The sequence below is a fragment of the Delphinus delphis genome, chromosome 7 (assembly GCF_949987515.2).
Source record: "Delphinus delphis chromosome 7, mDelDel1.2, whole genome shotgun sequence".
Lineage (NCBI taxonomy): Eukaryota > Metazoa > Chordata > Mammalia > Artiodactyla > Delphinidae > Delphinus > Delphinus delphis.
Window position 1 is genome coordinate 71,695,119 of NC_082689.1, and position 20,885 is coordinate 71,716,003.

At 35.1% G+C, this 20,885-nt stretch overlaps 1 protein-coding gene across 20 annotated transcripts in view; it reads left to right on the forward strand.

The window, feature by feature from the left end:
- Nucleotides 1-20,885, forward strand: part of BAZ2B (bromodomain adjacent to zinc finger domain 2B) — a 382,464-nt gene that overhangs the window by 79,153 nt on the left and 282,426 nt on the right. For all 20 annotated transcript variants that reach the window (XM_060016702.2, XM_060016712.2, XM_060016708.2 and 17 more), the window contains one exon: nucleotides 7,136-7,499. The gene's annotated coding sequence lies outside the window, so the exon portion shown is untranslated. The remainder of the gene's footprint in view (nucleotides 1-7,135; nucleotides 7,500-20,885) is intronic.

A 20,885-nucleotide genomic window follows, 5' to 3' on the forward strand; every position in this document is an offset into this window, starting at 1 on the left:
ATGTGATTTTTAAAAATTACTGTGTTTAAAGTCACTTAGAATATTCTTCTCTGTATGGTTATGCCACCAACTCCATATACAATTAAGTTCATTTATTTCATTTAGAAGGGATTGCTTTTAAAATTTAATGTATTTTTGTTTTATAATTATGTAAATTATTTTATGTTTCCAAAATCACATTTTTATGAGAAACCTTCCTACTATTCTATCTTTACTACCCTGCTCTTTTCCTTTTTACAGGTAACCACGTGTTTTAAGGTTTTGACTTTTCATTTCATTTAAAAAGTGAAATACATATATAGATGAATGGTAGCATACCATAGATGCTTTTCTCTACTTTGATTTTTTTTACTTAACAAAATACTGGAGCTGACAGTGAAATACTTTATATTCCATATATTCTTTATTCCTTTTAAAAAATTGCATAGTACTTCACTGTATGTGTGTACCATAATTAATTCAGCCATTTCCCTATGATGGAGATTTGTGTTATTTCCAGATGTTAACCTAAAACAATAAACGGTCAGATATTTTACCAGCAAAATGGGTTTATTTGGGGGCAGCAAAGAATTGCAATTTGTGACATGCGACTCTGTGAATCACATGCAAGTCCAATAAAGAAAAGGAAAGAAAATTTTTTTATAGAGGAGAAGGGGAAGTTGGGAGAGATGTTGATAAACAAAAAGTCCATTGGAGGAAACTGGGAATTCAAAGTATAATGGCTCTTAATTGGCTGAGTTGTGACAGTTTCATTGGCTGAGCTGTTGCCAGGCAAGGAAGAGATCTTTCTTCCTTCTGCTGGCATTTGTAGTAAGTAAAACAGTGTCACTTCCAGCTGGAGATGCATGGTATGTCTTTTCCTATTGGGATCATTGTATGGACCTTGACTGGTACATGGGCTCCCTCTTTTGGCCTTCAGACTCCATTTTAGTGAGGTTTCTCTATTAATTTTCATGCAGACTTTTGCTATAAGAAACAGTGCTTCAATGTATATTTTCTTATATACTTATTTTATATTATTTCAGTTTTGGTCAGATTCTTGGAAGTGGGATTTGCTAGACACAAAATAAATGCATATGTAACTTTGCTAGATACCGTAAAATTCTCTCTCGTTGGAGTTTTTCTATTTTTCACTCTAACAAAGAATATTTGAGAGTGTTCCTTTTCCCCACAACTGCCTCACTAACAGGCTGTGTTGTGAAACTTTTGGATTTTTGCCAATTTGTTGGGCGAGACATAGTATCTCAGTGATTCTTAATTTGCATTTCTCTTATGAACAAGGTTGAGAATGTTTCTATTTAAGGGGCATTTGCATTTCTTTTCCTGTGAAATGTCTGTTCATATCTCTTGCCATTTTTCTCTCAGGGTGTTGGTGTTTTATTCATTTTTAGATACTCTTTATATGTAGGGTTATTAAATTATCTCTGATATGTTACAGATTTTTTTCACAGTTTCTCATTTGTCTTTATACTTCACTTGCAGTATTTTTTTCTTTTTCTCAATACAAAAGCTTTTTATTTTTACATATTGAGATTTACCAATATTTCACTTTACTGCATCTAGTTTTGACCATTGTTAGGAACGTTTTCCCTACTCTCCAACTATAGAGGAATTGACCCATAATTTCTCCTAGTACTTGTGTGGTTCAAATTTTTATATTTAAATATCTGATCTTTTTGAAATTTATTCTTGGAACAGATCCAAATTCGTCTTTTTCCTTATGACTACCCAGTTATCCCAACATCACTTATGAAAACGTCCATCTCTTCCTTACTGCTTTGAGATACAGCCTTTGTCTAAGTTAAATTTCCATATGCACTTGGGTAATTTCTCAACTTTCTATTGTGTTTATTGGTCTTTTTATTTCATGTGCCAATGCCACTGTTAAATTATTAAGCCTTTATAGCATATTTTAATATCTGATATTACACCCTTCCCCTACTCCCAATGCTCTTTTTCAGAGTTTTCTGGGCTTTTCTTGTTTTTTTTTATTCCAAATGAATTTTATAACCAACTTGTGCTTATAACAGCATTCTTTTTTTGGGGGTGGTGGTGGTGGTGCTGTGTGCCTTGTGGCACGGCATGCAGGATCTTAGTTCCCCGACCAGGGATCAAACACATGCCCCCTGTAGTGGAAGGGTGGAGTCTTAACCACTGAACCACCAGGGAAGTCACACAACAGCATTCTTAATCAGCAGTGTTTATTTGAAGCACCATCAGAATTTTTTTAAAAAAGGAAATAAATACTAGGCCCCCACCCAGACCTAGTGAATCTCTAGATATTGGGCCTGGGTATGTATATTTTGAAAAAGCTGTCCAGTTGATTTTAATAATCCCATTTAAAAATGACCTAAGGGGACTTCCCTGGCGATCCAATGGTTAAGACTCTGCGCTTCCAATGCAGGGGGTGCGGATTCGATCCCTGGTCAGGGAACTAAGATCCCATATGCTGCGCAGCGTGGCAAAAAAAACCCCAAAAAACTTACAAAGCATAAATTCAAGGTCTAATTCCAGACTACCTTATGATTTGTTTTACCTTACGTATTCTGGACCTTACTAAGTGACTGCAGCATTTACCCAGTTCCCTAAGCCAGAAGCCTCTCTAGTTTTCCTTTAGTTCTTCCTTTCCTTTAACTCTCTCTGTTTTCAGTTGGTCACAAAATCCACATTTTATCTCAAAAACGTCTGGCTTTAAACCTCCAATACCACTGTCTCTTACCCCTTTTCTCATGGACTGTTAAGCAGTCTCTTCATACTACAGTCTATTATCTGCACTGCCTACACAGTTTATTTTCCCTAAAAATAAGGTCGATCATGTCACTTCTTTGCTGACCTTTGTTGGCTCTCAGGATAAATTCAACCATGGTACTTAAGGCCTTTCACTCTCAGGTCCAAGCCTCCTTTTCCTCCTTAGTTCCTGTTATTCCACACCTCACACTGAATATTCCTGTTACAATGAATTTCTCACTAGTGGATGGACATCACACCTAGTAGCTCTTTGCATTTAAATTTATGGTTTCTTTCACTTAGAAGCTGCTCCTGCCTTCCTTGCCTGGTAAGCTCTCAGTATTTGAGATGCAGTTCAAATGGCATTTCTTTGATAAAGCTTTTTATAGACTCTCAGTCAGAATTAGTTGCCCCATTCTCTTTATTCTCACAAAACTTTATTATTTGTATCTTTATAATGTGATTTTTGTGAGTCTGTAATCTCCCAGGAATTTCACACTTTCAACATCAACCAGAATGTGAGCTTTTCATGTTTTTCCAGCCTCTAGCAGAGTGCACAGCATACAGCAAGCACTCAAATGTTTGTTCAGTGAATGAAAACAAATAAAGCTTCATTAGTCTGTACTGATTGAAACAGAAACAAGACATGACAGTGGCCAACTTGTTCTACTATTAAGATCTCTCCTTCGTTTGGCTTTTTGTAGTTTATAGTCAGCCTAGACTTTGTTCTCTGTCCATGGCAATTCCTTACTCTTTGAAGGTCCATGTACAATACCTACAGTAGTAAATACCTGTCCATCTTTATATCTGCCTGTTTAAGAAGTTCTGTCTTGGTCCTAAAAATAGATGATGCTTTATAGAAGAAAGTGCAACAATTTAGTCTATAGTGGTGGAATAATTAGTTTATGGCATTATAATTTAGTTAAATTATTGGTATTAGTAATTAGTTTAGGTATGTATCATATAGAATTTCAGAAATAATTATCAGTTATATTGGAAAAGATCTATTTGATCATTAAATTCTTTTACATCAGGTATTGATTTAGATGATGATCTTAAGTAGAAGACTAAGTGCTACGGGAGACAAATTATTTTAAAACTTGTGATTATTTTCTCTTTTTTTACCCCCTCAGCTCTATGATTATGTTGTCATCTCTGAAATGATCAAATGTGATAACATGAAAAAGGGAAGGAATCATATTAAAAAATAATTTAGGCACAACTTCTTAGTAAATGGGTATCAAATACTGGAGTAATCCAGTTTCAGATTTTTAGTGTATCATTATTTTTAAAAATCAGTTTTAAAGGTAGATTAAATTGGATAATTAATATATTTGAATTACCAAATAACAACAAATTATTTTAAAGATATATTTTAATATAAAAATTGAAGCTTTTGTTTTTTATTGAAATATAGAAAATTCATTTTATGAATTTTAGATATCAATCTGTGTGAGTTTTTCATTTGTCAACTATTTTGTTAATTATTGATTTTCATTTAACTGTATTTCACCTTTAAGAATGTTGCAAAAATATTTTTCAAACTATGTAAAGAGCCCTGATGATAATAAAAATATAGTTTTAATATATTTTAAAGACACCAAGATCAAGTTCTTCATTATCACCAGTTTTATCCCTTATTCTAACCTTTGATGACACTAAGTCTTATTTTAAGTTACTTCATCATTCAACCAAGGAAAAGACAACTTTGTGTTATATGTGGCTTCAATTTTAAATTATATATATATACATTCACACACGCTCTTTAAAAATTTTTTTGAACTGTGGTTCTAAAGTCTCCCAGGAGAATGATAGGAATTTTTAATGTGAATTTTTCTATAAGTTAATCACTTTCATTATCTGTGAACCATTTTTTCTATTGATTAGGCATATATCCAAACTTTAAATTACTAAATGAGTTTTCTTATGTTAAATAGTTTCCCCCACAGGTTTTTTCCTCTAAAAACTAGGCAATGTAAATTACATATTCTTATGAAACTTATTGTTTGGAAAACCAATGTGCCATCTTCAAACCCAGTATTATTTCAAAATGTTATTGGAACCAAAAATTGAACTATGCTTTGCAGTATACTGTTTAAAGTATTTAAGTAAAAGATACATCCTAGTTATCTAAGTTATTCAAGTGTGCCACAACTTTATTTCAAGAGAAATGTTTTAAGAGAATTCTTTATGAAAATTGAGACAATTTGAATCTAGCTATTTCTTTTTATCCTTTCAAAATTGAATATTTTCAACAGTAATGCTAGTGATTAGGCAAAATATCAGAAATGGATTGTTGAAATATTAATATTAAAATACTTTATTTACATATAGAAATATCAGTGAATTGTCTTGTTTACTTCCAAATATTTTAAAATACTGTTTTGAGTAATGACCACTATTCTATAAAATGCATGAACTTTTTTATATGTTACTTTGCTAAAGTAATATGTAAATGATGGCTTTCCACACTTGTTGTAGTCTGTATTTTTCTTCTGTAACATTATTAGTAAATTTTGATATTGTGGAACTGTTGACCAGTCATACATGTACAGAGCTTGGCCTCTGAGTTAATTAAATATGAGTTAATAATATATTATAAGGAAATTATTATCCTTATTACAGTTATTAGGTAGTTACTCAAATTATAGCTTCAAAAGGAATGCAGAGCATGGAAAACTCAGGATTAAATTATGCATTTGAACCTTAGGCCAGCTTTTACTGTAGAGACAGTTTTCTGCTAAGACTGAAATTGTATGTCATTGAAATTAAATGCTTTTCTGGGGATGGAAGGTTCCAGTTTTTAATGAAATTACTGAGTGTGGTGTAGTGAAATGATTAAAATCTGTATTCCGGGAATGTGGCAGGGAAAAAAAATCAATAAATGCTAGCACAGCTTTGCTGCTCAATGTGAATCCTGAGAATGAAATAAACTACTACAAAAATAATAATTAAAAACATATCAGCACATTAATTTATTTAGCATCAGTCTCCTGAGACATCATCTTCACTAATTTTTAGCATACATTTTACTATATAATGAGCAGCCTTCTTTTCAGATATCCCTATTAGACAGGCAGTATTTCTGCCCTTCCCCCCAGCGCTCCTGCATTGCAATCATTGTACTTGCACTTATTATGTTACAAATGACCGAGGTAAGGCTGACATTCTCAGTGCATGCAAAAAGACCTAGTCTGCCAAGCTTTTTTTTTTTGTCTTAATGAAGCAGCTTTGTGAAATCTCCCCATGTGTTAATACTAATGAAGATCCTCCAGCACAATTAAAATCACAGCCAGTGGCTGAAGAGGAAACATAAAACAATAGCATCTTTTAAGATACATTTATCCACATATGCATGTACAAAATATACATATATGGTTAAATTAATTTTCTATAGCTTGCCTTTCACTTGCTCTTTATCCTGAAAATTAAATTAGGCAAGTTTTAATTATATGAACTTTTGAGACTTTAATGTGTTCCAGGGGAAAAACACTACCTCAATGAAAAAATTTTTAAATTATTTATCTTCTTGGGTAATAAAGCGTTACCACGGTTAAGACCTTTTTAAAAGAATCATTTTTAGGAAGCTACAGGGTGGTGTGCCGTAGGAGGGAATTGGGTGGACTTCACCTTTAACTTTTTTGGTTTTAGGATGCTGAAATTGGTGGGAGAAAATGGAAGGGTAAAAAATAGGAAGTTGGAAGAAATTCTGGGGATAGACAAATAGCATACCTTGTGTGTAATTTAAAGATGGAGCAATGGGCTACCCAGTTTTCACTTGATTTTTTAAGTGTTCTAATTCGTACAATTAGCTATCCTCCCCCCTTTTTCTTTTGCCCTCTCAGAAGCTGGGGGGAAAAACTACTGAGGTTACCTTTTACAGTTCTAACGTATAACTTTAAAATGATTTACTATTTTAACGTTTTATATAAATTTTAACTCAATCCATAAACATTACAGCAGCTTAACTTGCCGGTGTCAGGGCAGTAACGTTTTTACCCCGGGACCATTTTGCGTCCTGCTTTTTATTTTATTTTGAGTTCCAAACATCCACGAATTTTTGGCATATTACATTAGTTGGCTTTTAGAGTTTAACCAAATTCTGAGTTTACAGACAAAAAAGTTTAGGTAGAAATGGTTAATATATGCTCCCTATTCGCCAGTGTACTTTTTTTTAAAATTACGTGTTCAATCCTATTTTCTGTCTTCTCTACTTTTAACGGCAAAACAAAACATTTGAGTTTCTTAACTTTTTCCTGGGACAAGGATCGGTGCAAACTCAAAGCTACAGGATTCTTGGGAGGAAGAAGCAACCCCCTCCCTCCCTTGGCTACTTTAGGAGCTGATAGGTCATTTATTATTGGAACTGAAATGGTATAAACAATTCTCTTTTTTCCCTTGTTAACAGCAACTTTCATTGTTAGAGAGAGGAGAGAGAGAGAAGCCTCGTTGGTTGACGTCACTTGGTTCATGAAGCCTTCGCCTAGAAGTGAAGCTGCTGAACAAACCTTGAGAAGAATCATCTCCTGCTTCAATCTGCTGCTGGATAGGAACTAATCAGAGAGAGAGAGGCGGAAGACGGAGAAGGAGGGCGTCCAGGGCTTTCCCGATCACAAATTTCACCTCCACTCCAACTCTCTTTATACTTTTCTTGCAAAAATAATAATAGAAATAAGGAGGTGGTGGGGCTTCCAAAAACAAAAATCGTAACCTTCAACCATCTGGGGAAGGCAAAAATCCCATCAACCGCAACTCTCAGTTCGAAAGTAAAGGTGAGTTTAAAATCCTCGGGTGTGAGGGGTGCGGGTGACGATGAAAATTCCAAATATCGTAAAGCCGGTTGAAACCGAAAAGGAGAAACTACGCTCCAGAGAGCGGGTGACTCCAGAGTTGCTTATCTCGAGGCGCTCGCCCTGCCCGCCCTGCTCGCCCTGCTCGCCCTGCCGCGGCTGTTTACCCTCGCCGGTCGGTCTGTCTCTTTGTTGTGCTGGCTGGAAGGCTGGGGGTGGTGCTCGGGGTCCCGAGTGCAGTTTGGGGGAGGAGGACGCGGAGATGCGCGGTTCTGGGTGGGAGGGGGGGTGCGGTCTCAGGAGAATGTAAACTTTATTCCTAGCTGCCGGTGCGGGACTTCGGTCTAGCAGGGCCGCGGGCCGTGCCTTCGCCGGCGCGGGCATACGCTGCCGTGGCGAGTCTGCCTCCTTTGTGCCGGCCGCCCTGCTCGGCCGCCCGGGCTTCGCGTGTCCTTCCTCCCTTCGGCTTCCAGCGCTCAGGTCGCCGCCAACAGTTTGGCTTCTCAAAAAAAACAACCTCTGGCACTGTTGCGATCGCCGTTCCTACCCGGGAATAGCCGCTGCTCCCCCCATCCCCGCCGGGGTAGTTTCAAGATACCCCCCCCCCGTCCGCCTACTGCTGCCCTTTTTTGCCTCCGCCCCCTCTTCCCTGTAGGACTGCTTAGCTGCGCCTGCTACACCCCCCCCCCCCCCCATTCGGGCCTCTTTTGCTCTCTCTCCTGTAGTAGCTTGGAGCTCAGGAGTTTACGGAAAGTGAGCTGGGGGGGGGGGTGGTGCAGGTGGGACTGGGAAAAGATCTGGATACCTGTGAAGGTCTGTTTCAGTACGCAGAGGATTAGAGGAGCATAGCTTTTCCGACAGTAATGTCTGTCTCCCAGCAGTTCTTCCCCGGGAGCTGCCCCCTGCTCTCAACTCTTCTTCGGTCTTCTAGTGTTCTTGTTGCTCCCCCTCCCCCCTTCCCTTTCGCGGCTCCTCTCCTCTTAAAGTAGTTCCACGAACCCTAGAATTGGGACTTGGGAAAGGAAGGAAGTGTTCGGAGAGTCAGAGCTGGCCCTGCTGTTTGGGAGATTTTCTCTTCTTTTCTCTCCCTCTGTATTTATCTTTTGTGTGTTGCTTCCTTATAAAGAGAGAAGCAGCTGCAGTCCTTGGCCGAGTTGTTGAAATTTATCCCTTTGTGTATATTACAATATCCTCCATTTTTTCCCTCTGCCCTCTAAACAACAAGCGTTTCGCCATCTTGGGCAATTTTTATTCCCAAGTCCCTCTTTTTTTTTTTTTCTTATTTTTTAAGGAATGGAAAGAAGCCTTAGAAAGTCGAAAAGTGTGTCTGGGTAAGACAAAGTTTAGGGAATGTTCAGGGGGTCCAGTGACGTCATGTAAACTTTATGGAGAAATTTTCCCAGGAGTAAATTTTTCGCTTAATTTTTTTCCTGTTTTAAGCGACCATGTAAAGGACCATGTAACTTAACAGGCTGACGATAAGCTGTGCTGCTTATTTTTGTGTTCTCTCAAAGTGAGCCCTCAGTTTCTGCACATTTTATGTTTTGGTAACAGGTGGAAAATTATGTGCAAAAAAATGGTGGTAACTTTTATAGTGTCCTTTGGTATTCACTTAGCTTTTGTCTGCATGTTTCTTTAAAGGATTTGAATGTTATTTTTAATTAACATGTTTCCTTTCTTATTTACTCCACTCTCTTCTGTGGATTTGTCTTTAATCAGCTTGGTTAATATTTACGTATACTTATTTTAGATGACTTAGATCCCCTTTTGTAATTAACTTATATATTTTACATATGCCTTTACATTTGAAAAGGTACAACTATTGAAAATACCTGGAGATACTGGAAACTTTAAAAATTTAGTAGCAGTATTAAGTAAAACTATTGGTGAAAATGTAGTTAGTATTTAAAAGGCAGAATAGATTTTAAAATATATTCTATAATCTCAAGTTATATGCCCTTTGTCAACCATTATGAAAAGATAAACAGTAAAACTGGCGTTTTAATTTTCTTGTCTAAAATAGTTTTTCACCTCACTAAAGTTCGGTTGGTCACATGATCAAACTTAATGATACACTGGTATATAAATAAGAGGCACTGTAAATTGAATGGGAAAGTGGAATTCTGTCTGCTGTAGTCATTTTCAGTCAGCATATTTACTTCTCTTCTAACAAGGACATGAAACTGTCTATTTAATTTGCATTCTCTTTGTCTTCTGGGTTGGGGAAAAACATTGACTACAGTTAACTCAAAAAAAGCTAATAGAAACATTTCTGAGTACATTGAAAAGGTTTGTCTAACACATAAAAACTTATGTTGTATGTGGTATGCTTTTATCTCTGTAGCAGTCATATTTGGTGTTTTCTGCTATGTTATTTATTTAGGGATTTGCTTTATGTAAAACGCTATATAGAAAGCTTGACTGAATTGAGCCTGCCATTTATGTGAATTGTAGGTAGGTGAAAAATGTTTAAATAGTTAAAAGCACATAGAACAGATGGTTCTAAATTATACATGCAACAAAGGACTAGAAGATTTGGCAGATTATAAATGGCAAGCAACAGAGGATAAGCAGTTTAAGAAAATGTTAGTTAAGTACATTTGATGTCTCACACCTATTGTAAACACTGTACATATTGTCACTGTGCTGCATAATCAATAACTTAGACACATTGAGGTGCTTGTAAGTTTCAGATAGAAAAAAGTAAGATTTTACAAATGTTTGAAACAAATTGTTGAATATAAAATTATTTTAAGCCTGTGATGACAAGAGTTTTTTTTTAGAAAATCCAATTGTATGCTTTAAAACAGGAAGTTATTTATAAGAACTTAATATTGTTGTACTCATATAATGGTTTGGAGAGAAGTAGGAGTAGATATATATTTTGAAATACAGAGAATAGTATATTTACTGTTATTATATGTTAAACTAGGGCTGAACTGTGTAGCAGCATTTACTCTTTCAAACACTACTGAAAAATATTTTTAGACTCTGCAGTCTTGGAAATGCATTTAATAGAGTACTGTTGGCATAAGTTACTAAATACATATTAAATGAAAGAAGGGTATATTTTAGTATTAATTTTTGGGTTTGTGCATAACAATAATAAGGTTTTACTTGGTAACTATAGTTTACTCTCAGTTTTAAAAATGGAAAGATTTGTGTGTAGGTTTTGCCTTTCTAGAAGAATCTGAGTAATTATATTTTGCATTTTCAAAAGATTTAAAATAAAAGTATTCAATTTGGCAGAAATTTGTTTTTATTTTTATAAGCCATTTATTTAAAATGCATATGAGACTGTAATGGAAACCTTGGAATTTTAATTCTGTTGCCCTTTCTCCCATTTCTTTGTTTGCATGTTTATTATAGAACTGCAGTGTAAAGGAGCAGATGTTTTGCCAAACATCCTGATGTGTTGCTTTTTCTTATGGGAGTGCATAACTGTTCCTTCTGATGCATCAACTTGACAGCTGGTTGATTTCATGGAGCTGCTAAGAAGCCATTAGTGGTGTCATTGAATTGAAACAGAACAGTCACTCCCAGCTCGAACTGCAATTGTTAATGTCTTTGTTGCTACTTTTGTGTTACTATACAAGATGTAGGATATCACAGTTGCATGAAAGTTCAGTTTTTTGTCTTATCTCCTTGAATTAGTGAAAGTATGCATTAGAACTTGATTACTTTTAGGTTTAAAGGTTTCTCAAAGGAAGCTTTTAAGTTGTAGTTTTTGGGTTTTTGACCTAGTCCTAGCTAGAACCACCAAAAGAAGGTATGATTTAGCACAAAGTAATGTGGGGATTTTGACCCCTAGATGAAATTACATCATCAAGGTTTAATGGTTTTTAATAAACTTGATATTCTGAGGGATTAATTCAATTACCTAGCGAGGTATTTTAAGAAGTTTTTGCTTGTATTTAATTAAATATTTTATATCATAATGTTTTAAAAATACTGTGCTTTATTTAATAAATGTTGACTTGTTTGAATAAACATTTCTTTAAACTTTTGTTGCAGAAGATAATCAGAGGAGAAAAGAATTATTGAGGAAAAGGGCAATTTGGGGTTTACTTTTCTTTATAAGGAGGTAAAATATCACTAAATAATTGACTATTAGTCATTAAATGATTTTAAAATTTGAAATTATATTTTTATTGTACTAGTAACTTTTATTGGTAGTTTCAACTATCATACTGTGGTACTAAAATGATGTCAGATCACCATTGATGCCAAAGTGTTTTCTACTTTTTCTAATTACTTGCTTTTTTTTTTGGTGGGTGAGGAGATGGGAAGAGAGAATTAAGAGTGATAATCTCAACAGAAAAAAACACATTTAAAAAAATTTGTGTAAAAAAAACGTAAGGGTGGTAAGTTTAAGGATAAAACGTAGCTTATCACTGTTAAGAGATATTTTCTAGTTGTAATATTTATTGATTTTTAATTTTAAAATCTTTAAGTACACTAACAGTTTTTCAAAGAGCTTGACGTTTATAACATACTTAAAAGTTTGCTTTTAAAAAATTCTTAAAATGAAATTGATAATTAGAATAGATAATTTGCTGAGGTAAATCCCATTAAAAGGACTTCTTATACAATATAAACAAATTTAAACACTTATAATACACTGCTGAGTGATTTCAGAATTATGATTTCCTGAAATAATAAGTTTTCTGAACATGCTTTTCTTTTAAATAGATCATACATTACTGAGACTAAAGGTAAAATTTATATTTGGATAATAATGCTTTTATATAACCTTTTAGTATAATCACCATGCAGTTTCTTGAAATTATTCTGTTACCTTAGCCTATGATTCAATTTTTGAGAAATATATTTACTCATAAAATATTTGTGTCATGTCAGATATTCATATAAACTAAATGGTAAATTGAGTTGTATATTAAATGTAAGCTTTTTTTAAAGGAAGCTCAATGCTTTGCTCAGTTTTAGAGATGACGTAATTTTAATTGTAGTGCAAATAAGCATCCCGTAATTTAAGTAGGAGTTTTTCCACATTGGGTTTCTTAAAGGAAAGCAGTTCTAAACAGAAGAGTCATAAAAAGTTTAAACTTTCATTCATAAGTTTTTCTGTTGACTCTATTAACTTTGGAATTATGAACAATAAATATATTTGATTGATTTACAATTACATATGGAGCTTAAACTAAAACGAATTTACATGACTTTCAAATGTGTTTTGAATGCTTTGTGATTTGTGGCAAGTCATAACATAGTTTGAGATGTGAAATATCTAAGAGAACTGATATTTTAAGTTAAACTTGAGCTTTTTAAATGAATAGCTCTTATAAGAATATGAGGTGAAAGTAAGTACAGTTTTTATCCCACATATTTAGAATTTACTATGTAAGATAAGGTGTTTTTAGAAATAAATTAATGCTTTGAAAAGTTGTTTTTATAATTTATGACATTTGGCTTGTACTTTGGTTTTTTTAATGCCTTTCAAATAAAAATTAAATGTTAGTGATAACAGTAATAATGAAGGTAATACATAGATCAGAACCTTTACTAACTTTATGTATGCACACGTATGCATGTGTATGTAAGGAAAAAGGAGGATTTTGTTTGAAGATAATTATTGTACTTCAGCTATGTGTAGACATAATTGTGTGTTTTTCCTCTGTTTTCTCCTCTTAACACTTTTCCACAAGCGTGCACTCATTAATCAAAGACGGTGCACTCCTGCTGAGGGCAGAGAGGTTCATCAAATTGGCAGTCAGTTTGGTGTAAAGAACGGTGTCCTGAAGCTCTTAACTCGCTGGGACATAAATAAATCTAAGGTCTTTGTATGCAAACCCTGGAGGTTAATACTGTATAATTCAGTGTCCTGTCTTTGTTTTTATGATTGATGTTTTTAAATGTTTCAAGCTTGATGCAAGTCTTCTAGTAGGTCAGGTCTGACAATCTGATTGGCCGAAGTAAGAAAGCATTAGGTTGTCAGAAGGACTTTGAGTTTGCTGCAGAGATTTTGATTTTTTTTCATACGAGATCATTGTTATATTGCCTGAGCTGTTATAGGAATGTACCAATGATTGACATCCCCTGCTGTGATAATGGACCCAGTGCATGAAATGCCAATAGTTTGGTCCTATTTGTTCAGAAGCTTACTGCTATTTGTATCCTTAACAGAGCTAACATGTAGAACAAGCAAAACTACTGGGATTTCTCTGTAGAAATAGTGCTGGGATTTGGCTTTAACATGAATTGGTTGCATATTCATAATTTAAGAACAGCTGGTTACAGCAAGCACATAGTCATTTGCAAGCTATTATAAACCATTCCACTCACACATGGAGCCTGTGCTTGGTGGATTTTTTTTTTTTTTTTTTTTTTATTGATCTACCTGCATTTAAAATCTGGTCACTGCTGCTACAGAAGCTCTTCATTTTAGCTGTGTTTGCAACATAGAACAGCTTCAATTTTAAATATTTAAACTAAATGCTGAATAAAATGAAGAAGCTTTGAAGGAACCAAATGTAAAAGGTCAATAATGTATTACTCATTATATGTCTCATCTTGGCCCAAAACCAACCTAGATGGTACAACCATTGTAATTTTTGGAAAATATGTTTTATGATTTTGTCCATAGATGAATAATCAAATTATCTTTGATATGAAAATATTGTTAATTATATTTTACTAGTTATGTATAGTTTTAAGAAACAACACAAACAATAAATTGTGATTAATTAGCGTGTAAAACAGTTTCATCTAATATATAGTAAAATGACAGTACTTTTAATTTTGAGTGGTATAAGGCAAGATAGAAAGGAAAATCAACAAGACATTACAATTGGATTAGAATAATGCTAATCCTAAAACTATAAAGCTATTCAGAATTTTTAGAAGGAATCTAATGAGGAGTCTCTTCTGCTTTTTGGGTCACTTCTGGAATATAAAGCACAGCTATACAGTTACAGTATTGAAATGACATGTGTAAGCTAGTCCAGCTATAATAGTGTCCTGCATGTTGTGCTGCCTAGTAGTGACTGAAAAGAGGAGAAAACCACTACATCCCAAGTTTTCACACTGAAAAGAAAATCACTTATCCCAAGTGAGAAGAGTAGGAGGAGAAAATGTTAAATGTGATTTCAGATATTCTGGTAGGAATCACAGGGAGCTCTGCCTTGATTTGTGTATGTTAAAGTAAGTGGATGCCTGAGTGATTTACAGTGGTGTGGTGATTATATCAAGCTTTCCACACAGCATAGTGTTAGGTTCACATGTGCATGCATGTGTTTGTCCCTACACTAGATGATGAAGTAGCTTTCAGCACTTCAAGGTTGAGTACCAGTCCTAAGAGTGCATTTTACTGTTTCTTGGCTTCACAAATGGCTGGATATGTTGGTAATATCACAGAATATATGGCCAAATTTAATCCAGCTGACAGTAGGCTGTACTTTTTTTAAATAATAAATTCAAAGGTTATTAAAGGACAATGTTTTAGTTTTGCAATAACTTATATATATATATATATATATAGTTAATTTGCCATTATTGGAGGTTGCATTAGTCATTTTGTGAATTATTCTATGCCCTTTTTTTCTCTCCCTTTTGACGATTGGCCTTTCAGTTATTTCCCTGCTCTTTAGCATCTTAACACAGAATAAGCTGAGGAAATAAAAGGAAGTAAATTTCAAATGAGTCTAGTTTTGCTTCCTCCCCCAGTTCTTGGTAGATCAGATGGAGAGAAGTCCTTAGATTTTCACCAAAATGAAGGTTTAGGATTTTATTTGTCTACCTTTTCTGGTTCTCATTATAACAGATAATTATATTTAGATAAAAAGAAAAGTGAGTTAATGGATTCAATTTTTAAAATATTAGTAACCCAACAAAACAGTAGAAAATTTAGCCAGTACTTGAAAACTGAATTGACTCAATAACCACAACTACAGGAGAACCACAGGTATTTGATACACTTTTATTGTTCTAGCACTAATAATAGGGGAAAAGGAGGGCAGCTACCTGCATTCATCAAGTTTGTACTGAATGCTGTCTTCAGGCATACTCGTGGAAAAAAGTTTGTGAAAGCTCAGAGTAGGCGAGAGATGACTTTTGTTCGGAATCATTAGAAAAGGCTCTTTGGTTTAGGCAGCTTTGAATTAGACCAAGAAGAATGAATAAACTGAATATTCAGAGATCTGGAAGAAAGAATGCAACTAAAATAGGACAGCCTGAGCCCCCTCTAGAACAAATTAATTCAGGCTAGATCTACTGAGCATCTGGAGTGGTTATGCAGCCTTTTTGAGGTCACCCCAGAAGGAAGAGAAAATGTTATGGGGTCCTACTTTTCCTCCATTGCTTTAAAAGTCTGCTGCTTGGCTTTCTCTGGAGAAGGTGGGTTGATCAGTTTCAAATCATCCATTTCAATGATAGGATTGTTGTTTGTGGAAGCCAGGTTATAACTGACAAAACTGCCCTTTCTGGTCAGAGTTATTCAAATATTGTGCTTAACGTAAGATTAACCAGAACCACTTTCTTCTCCCTCATTATATTCCTATGCTTCTATAAATGTTTTTTCTTGAAACCTAATGCACGGTCATACCTACTAAGAACATTGAGCAAAGAGGACATCACCTCTGTTTCCCTTTTTTTAGATTTGATGATGACGAACTAGCTTTCCAAGGGGGTTTGATGTCTTCTGACTCAAACACTTTTACTTCTTTTAGTTCCTTTGGATGAATGAAGACAGACAGACATACTGGCTGCACTGTCAATAATGGGAATATCCATAAGGACAAAAAGCAACCGAATGTATAAGCCCTTACTTTAAATTACATCAGTACTGAATTTCACTTATAATAGAAATTCCACGAAGAATAGAAAATATGAAAAGGAAAGATTTAAAAAAATTCAAAGACAAATGTACAAGAAAGTGTCATAATTTTCATTGATTAGACTTTTCCATACTTCATTGTTGCTGTACTAAGATAATGAAGCTTATTCATTTTCCTTATTTGCAATATTGTGATGAACATTTACCTGAAGGGATGGGTTAGAAGAAAACCTTAAAACTTTTATGTAATCATTTCTTAATCTTGATGATGATGAGTTTTGAGTAAATGAAATGTGAAAATGAGTGGAAATAGAAGGCTATCTAGTATCTGAGTTTAGAGAGAAGCCATACTTATTATCTTTTCTGGTTTCCATGGTGACATGGTTGTTGAAACGTAACTTCTGGACTTCCTTGGGAAAAGGGTCATTGTTAACAAAAAAAACATTACGGTGATGTAAGAAGGAGCAAAGCCTATCTTGTGCATCTGAAAAAATTAGGGAGCAGCCTGTAAGTCACAGGATAATGTATTTCTCCTTTTATGGGTTATTAGTGTAGCATAATGAAAGAAATAGGGTCTGCAAGGCAACAGTAACAGAGATTGTGGGTCAAATCTATTTTAAAAGAAGGGTACTGCAGAGCTAAAGGAAATGTTGAGGGTAGGCAGTAACAACAACAAAAAGAGGAGACAGTTTTAAAGAAGGCTTTTAAATGGAGTCAAGAGGAGTGTAGCACTATTACGTAATTTAATCCGCTTGGAAAGTATCAAGATTTTCTTCATTCTGGTCTAAGTACCTTAGCATTAAAATTCCTGTGCGTTCTTATTAATATTTTTAGCAGTTGTTGAGAAAATAACTCTTATCTATAATCATACCTTGGGATTTTGAAGTAGGAAGTTGACGGGTTAGGGAAGGGCTGTGTAAACAGTGAGATAGTTTGTCCAGGAAGAGAACATGTAATAACTTTGGCCAGTTAGGTAAAAGCTCCTTCCCCTTCCCTCTCCAGAAGGAGATGTACTTGCCAAAACTCATAAAAGAGAAGAATTGGTTTAAAGAATATGTAAATGCTTTTGTACTAAGTGTGAAATGGGAGGGGAGGAGCAAGGCATGCTGGGGGGTGGAGGGGAAGAGCTAAAGAGAATGTGACCCGAATTTCCCTGTTTTTGTTTTAAATGAAGTGTTTTTCTATGACATAGTACCTTGAATTTGACCTTTTTCATTTTAATGTGAAACACCGTTTGTGAAATAGGTCATTTTTGGCAATTTATTGCAAATATTTTATTCTTAGGAGGGAGCATCTGATATGTTGCAGCTGAAGTCCAGAGATACAACTAAATTAAGTATATGGGCCTGGGTAAAAATGAATGTTTTTTTCTGTATTTGTAATCCTAGCGCTTCACAAGTGAGCAAAAAATAATCCTGTAGCCACCCATGGAAACAATCACTTAACTAGTTCCTCATGTTTAGTACTGTTGTGATATGTTAATAGTTCTGTATTAGGCAGCAGTGATTAGTTAAATAAATTGTTAGTTAAATTGCGAACGAGAAACGGGTCAGCATCTATTTTTTAATAACTAGAAACAATTCAAGGTGCCCAGAAATAAAATGTATCGTCTATAATATGCTCAAGGAGTTAATAATTTACATAGAAAGGATGTACAGAAAGTCTCATCTTTTGTGATTTTTGTATTAGATATTCAATTATTTATGTCAGGAAAAAAGTTTGGGGTAGGAAAGGAAAAACAATTTCTTTTTAAAATTAATTAATTAATTTTTGGCTGCATTGGGTCTTCATTGCTGTGCGCAGGTTTTCTCTAGTTGTGGTGAGCAGGGGCTACTCTTCAGTTGCGGTGTGCAGGCTTTTCATTGCAGTGGCTTCTCTTGTGGAGCACCGGCTCTAGGCGTGCGGGCTTCAGTAGTTGTGGTGCTGGGGCTTAGTTGCTCTGTGGCGTGTGGGCTCTTCCCGGACCAGGGATTGAACCCATGTTCCCTGCATTGGCAGGCGGATTCTTAACCACTGCGCCACCAGGGAAGTCCCGAAAAACAATTTCAATAGCCATCATTGACTTAGTGAACTTATGCTCCAAGTGGGATACATGTCCGGTGCTCTCTGTTCCTGAGTAACTCTCACAGTGGGGCATCTTGCAGTAAATGTGGCTCTTATGTCTTAATATAAATGTTTTTTGTATATCATCATAGCTTCTAAATGCAGGCTAGCTATGGGTATCCTGAGCTCAGTTACATAAATTGCATCTGCTTTATTGGTGGTGGTAAAACTGGCTGTGTTGGACTTATGAGGAACAGTATAATCTGTCTTCAGTGTGGTCCATGTCAATGATATATATTTAAAATTGTAATAATATTGGAGTATGGTTGATTTAAGGTGATATTTTTTATTATATTTTAATACAACCTACTGAATAGAACCTACCACACTCCCCAATCCACCAGTAAGATGAGTTTCTACTGTATATGAAGGTTGCATGGTTTGAGATAGTTTATATGCTTAAGTATTCCTGTCCCCAAAATGTTAAAAAATTGCTTTGGATTTAAAAGGATTCAGGGAGATGGTGAAACTTCAGTTGGGCTTTTTTTTTTTTTTTTTTCAGTTGGGCTTTGAAGGAAGTAGTAGATATTTTAGCTTAGAACAGCAACCTGAACAAAGGAGAGGATGGAGGGAAACCTACCTAGCTAAAATTTGTTTGAAAATCATGGGAGATAAAGTTAGAAAGCGGGTTGGGTTAGCTAATAGATTTTCAAGCAGAGGTGTGACATGATTAAAACGTTGTTTTAGAAAGATAGATTTGGAAGAAATCTGTTAACTGTATTGGAAGAAATCTGTTAACTCTGTAGAAAGAAGAGGCTATTAAAAGATCAGTAATTTATTACAGAAATTCCAATGTTAGGTGATAATGACTAGACTAATAGCAATGTGAATGGGCAGAAGGATTGATATGAGGTACATAATTTAAAGGAATGGGGTTGGGCTAGTTGGGGGAGGTAGGAGATTGTATTACCTTACATTTAAATTAATTTCATATGACCATAACAATAATTTGATGTAGTTGAACGCTTATTTCCTCCTTTTCAGACGATGAAAGTGAAAACTAGAGAGATTGACTGTGGCTTACCGCTCACCAGTGGTTAGATATTTTTTCTAATACATCATACAATCTCATGATGAGTTTAGCTTAAGACAAACTCTCATCTGCTTTTTAAAACCCCTCTACTTCCCTCCTGGTATATCACATTATGTATAGATGAATAATCACATCCAGTTAGCCTAATATTTTTCATTTGCATTTATGTTTATAGCTCTGTATGTATTTATACCACTGCCAGACATCACTTTCTGAAAGCCACTGGGAGATAGGAGGCAACATACCGTATGTTATGGATCCCTGAGCGTAGACTTTCATGACTCCATGATTTTGCATATGATCTTCCCTATATGCAATGATTATTTTCTTTCTTCTTGCTTGATAGAATCTGCTTATTTTCTAATATCCTTCTGAAGAGTTACTTTTGTGAAATCTTCCCAACTGTCTACCTCCCCACAAGATTATCAGATTCTTCCCTTTGTGCCCCAGTTGAGTGCTAATGGTGGAATACATTGTTGTGCAAATAGATTCTTTCCTTCCTACCTTTATAAATAATGCTTCAATGAACATTTTTTATTCATAATGCTTTTATTTGTTGTTGTTTGACGTTATTTCATAACATGAATTCCCAGAAATGCAATTGCTGGGTCAAGTGCTAGGAATATTTTAAAACTCTTAATCTATGTATTGTGAATTTGGCTTTTGCAAGGATTGTATGATTTTATATCTCAGTAGCAATACGTAACTTTACCTATTTACCCCACTTTCATTGGATTGGGTATATTCATTATTTTTAGCCCTTGCCAATTGCATTGCAAAAAACTGTACCTTATTTTTTATTTTATTTCTTTGACCATGCCACACGGCTTGCAGGATCTTAGTTCCCTGACCAGGGATTGAACCCAGACCCTCGGCAGTGAAAGCGCGGAGTCATAACCACTGGACCACCAGGGAACTCCCAAAAATGTATCTTATTTAATCTGCATTTCTGTGAATAATTAGAGTGACCATTTTTCAGTGTCTTAACCTGTTGTATTTCTCTTCTGTAGTTAGTCTTTGACATTTACCTGTTATTGCACTGAGATCTTAGTATGTTTATGATAAACTATAAATTCTTCTAAATATTAATGGTATGTTTTAATTATATTTACTATAATTATTTGGCTTTATAATAATGTTTTAATTTACAGAAATGTGAAATATTAAATTGTCAGTTCTTTAGATTTTAAAAAACATTTTATTTCCTTTTTTTTTTTTTTTTTTTTTTCCTGTACGCGGACCTCTCTCTGTTGTGGCCTCTCCCGTTGCAGAGCACAGGCTCCGGACGTGCAGGCTCAGCCGCCATGGCTCACGGGCCCAGCCGCTCTGCGGCATGTGGGATCTTCCTGGACCAGGGCACGAACCCGTGTCCCCTGCATCGGCAGGCGACTCTCAACCACTGCGCCACCAGGGAAGCCCCCTTGGCAGAATGTTTATAGTC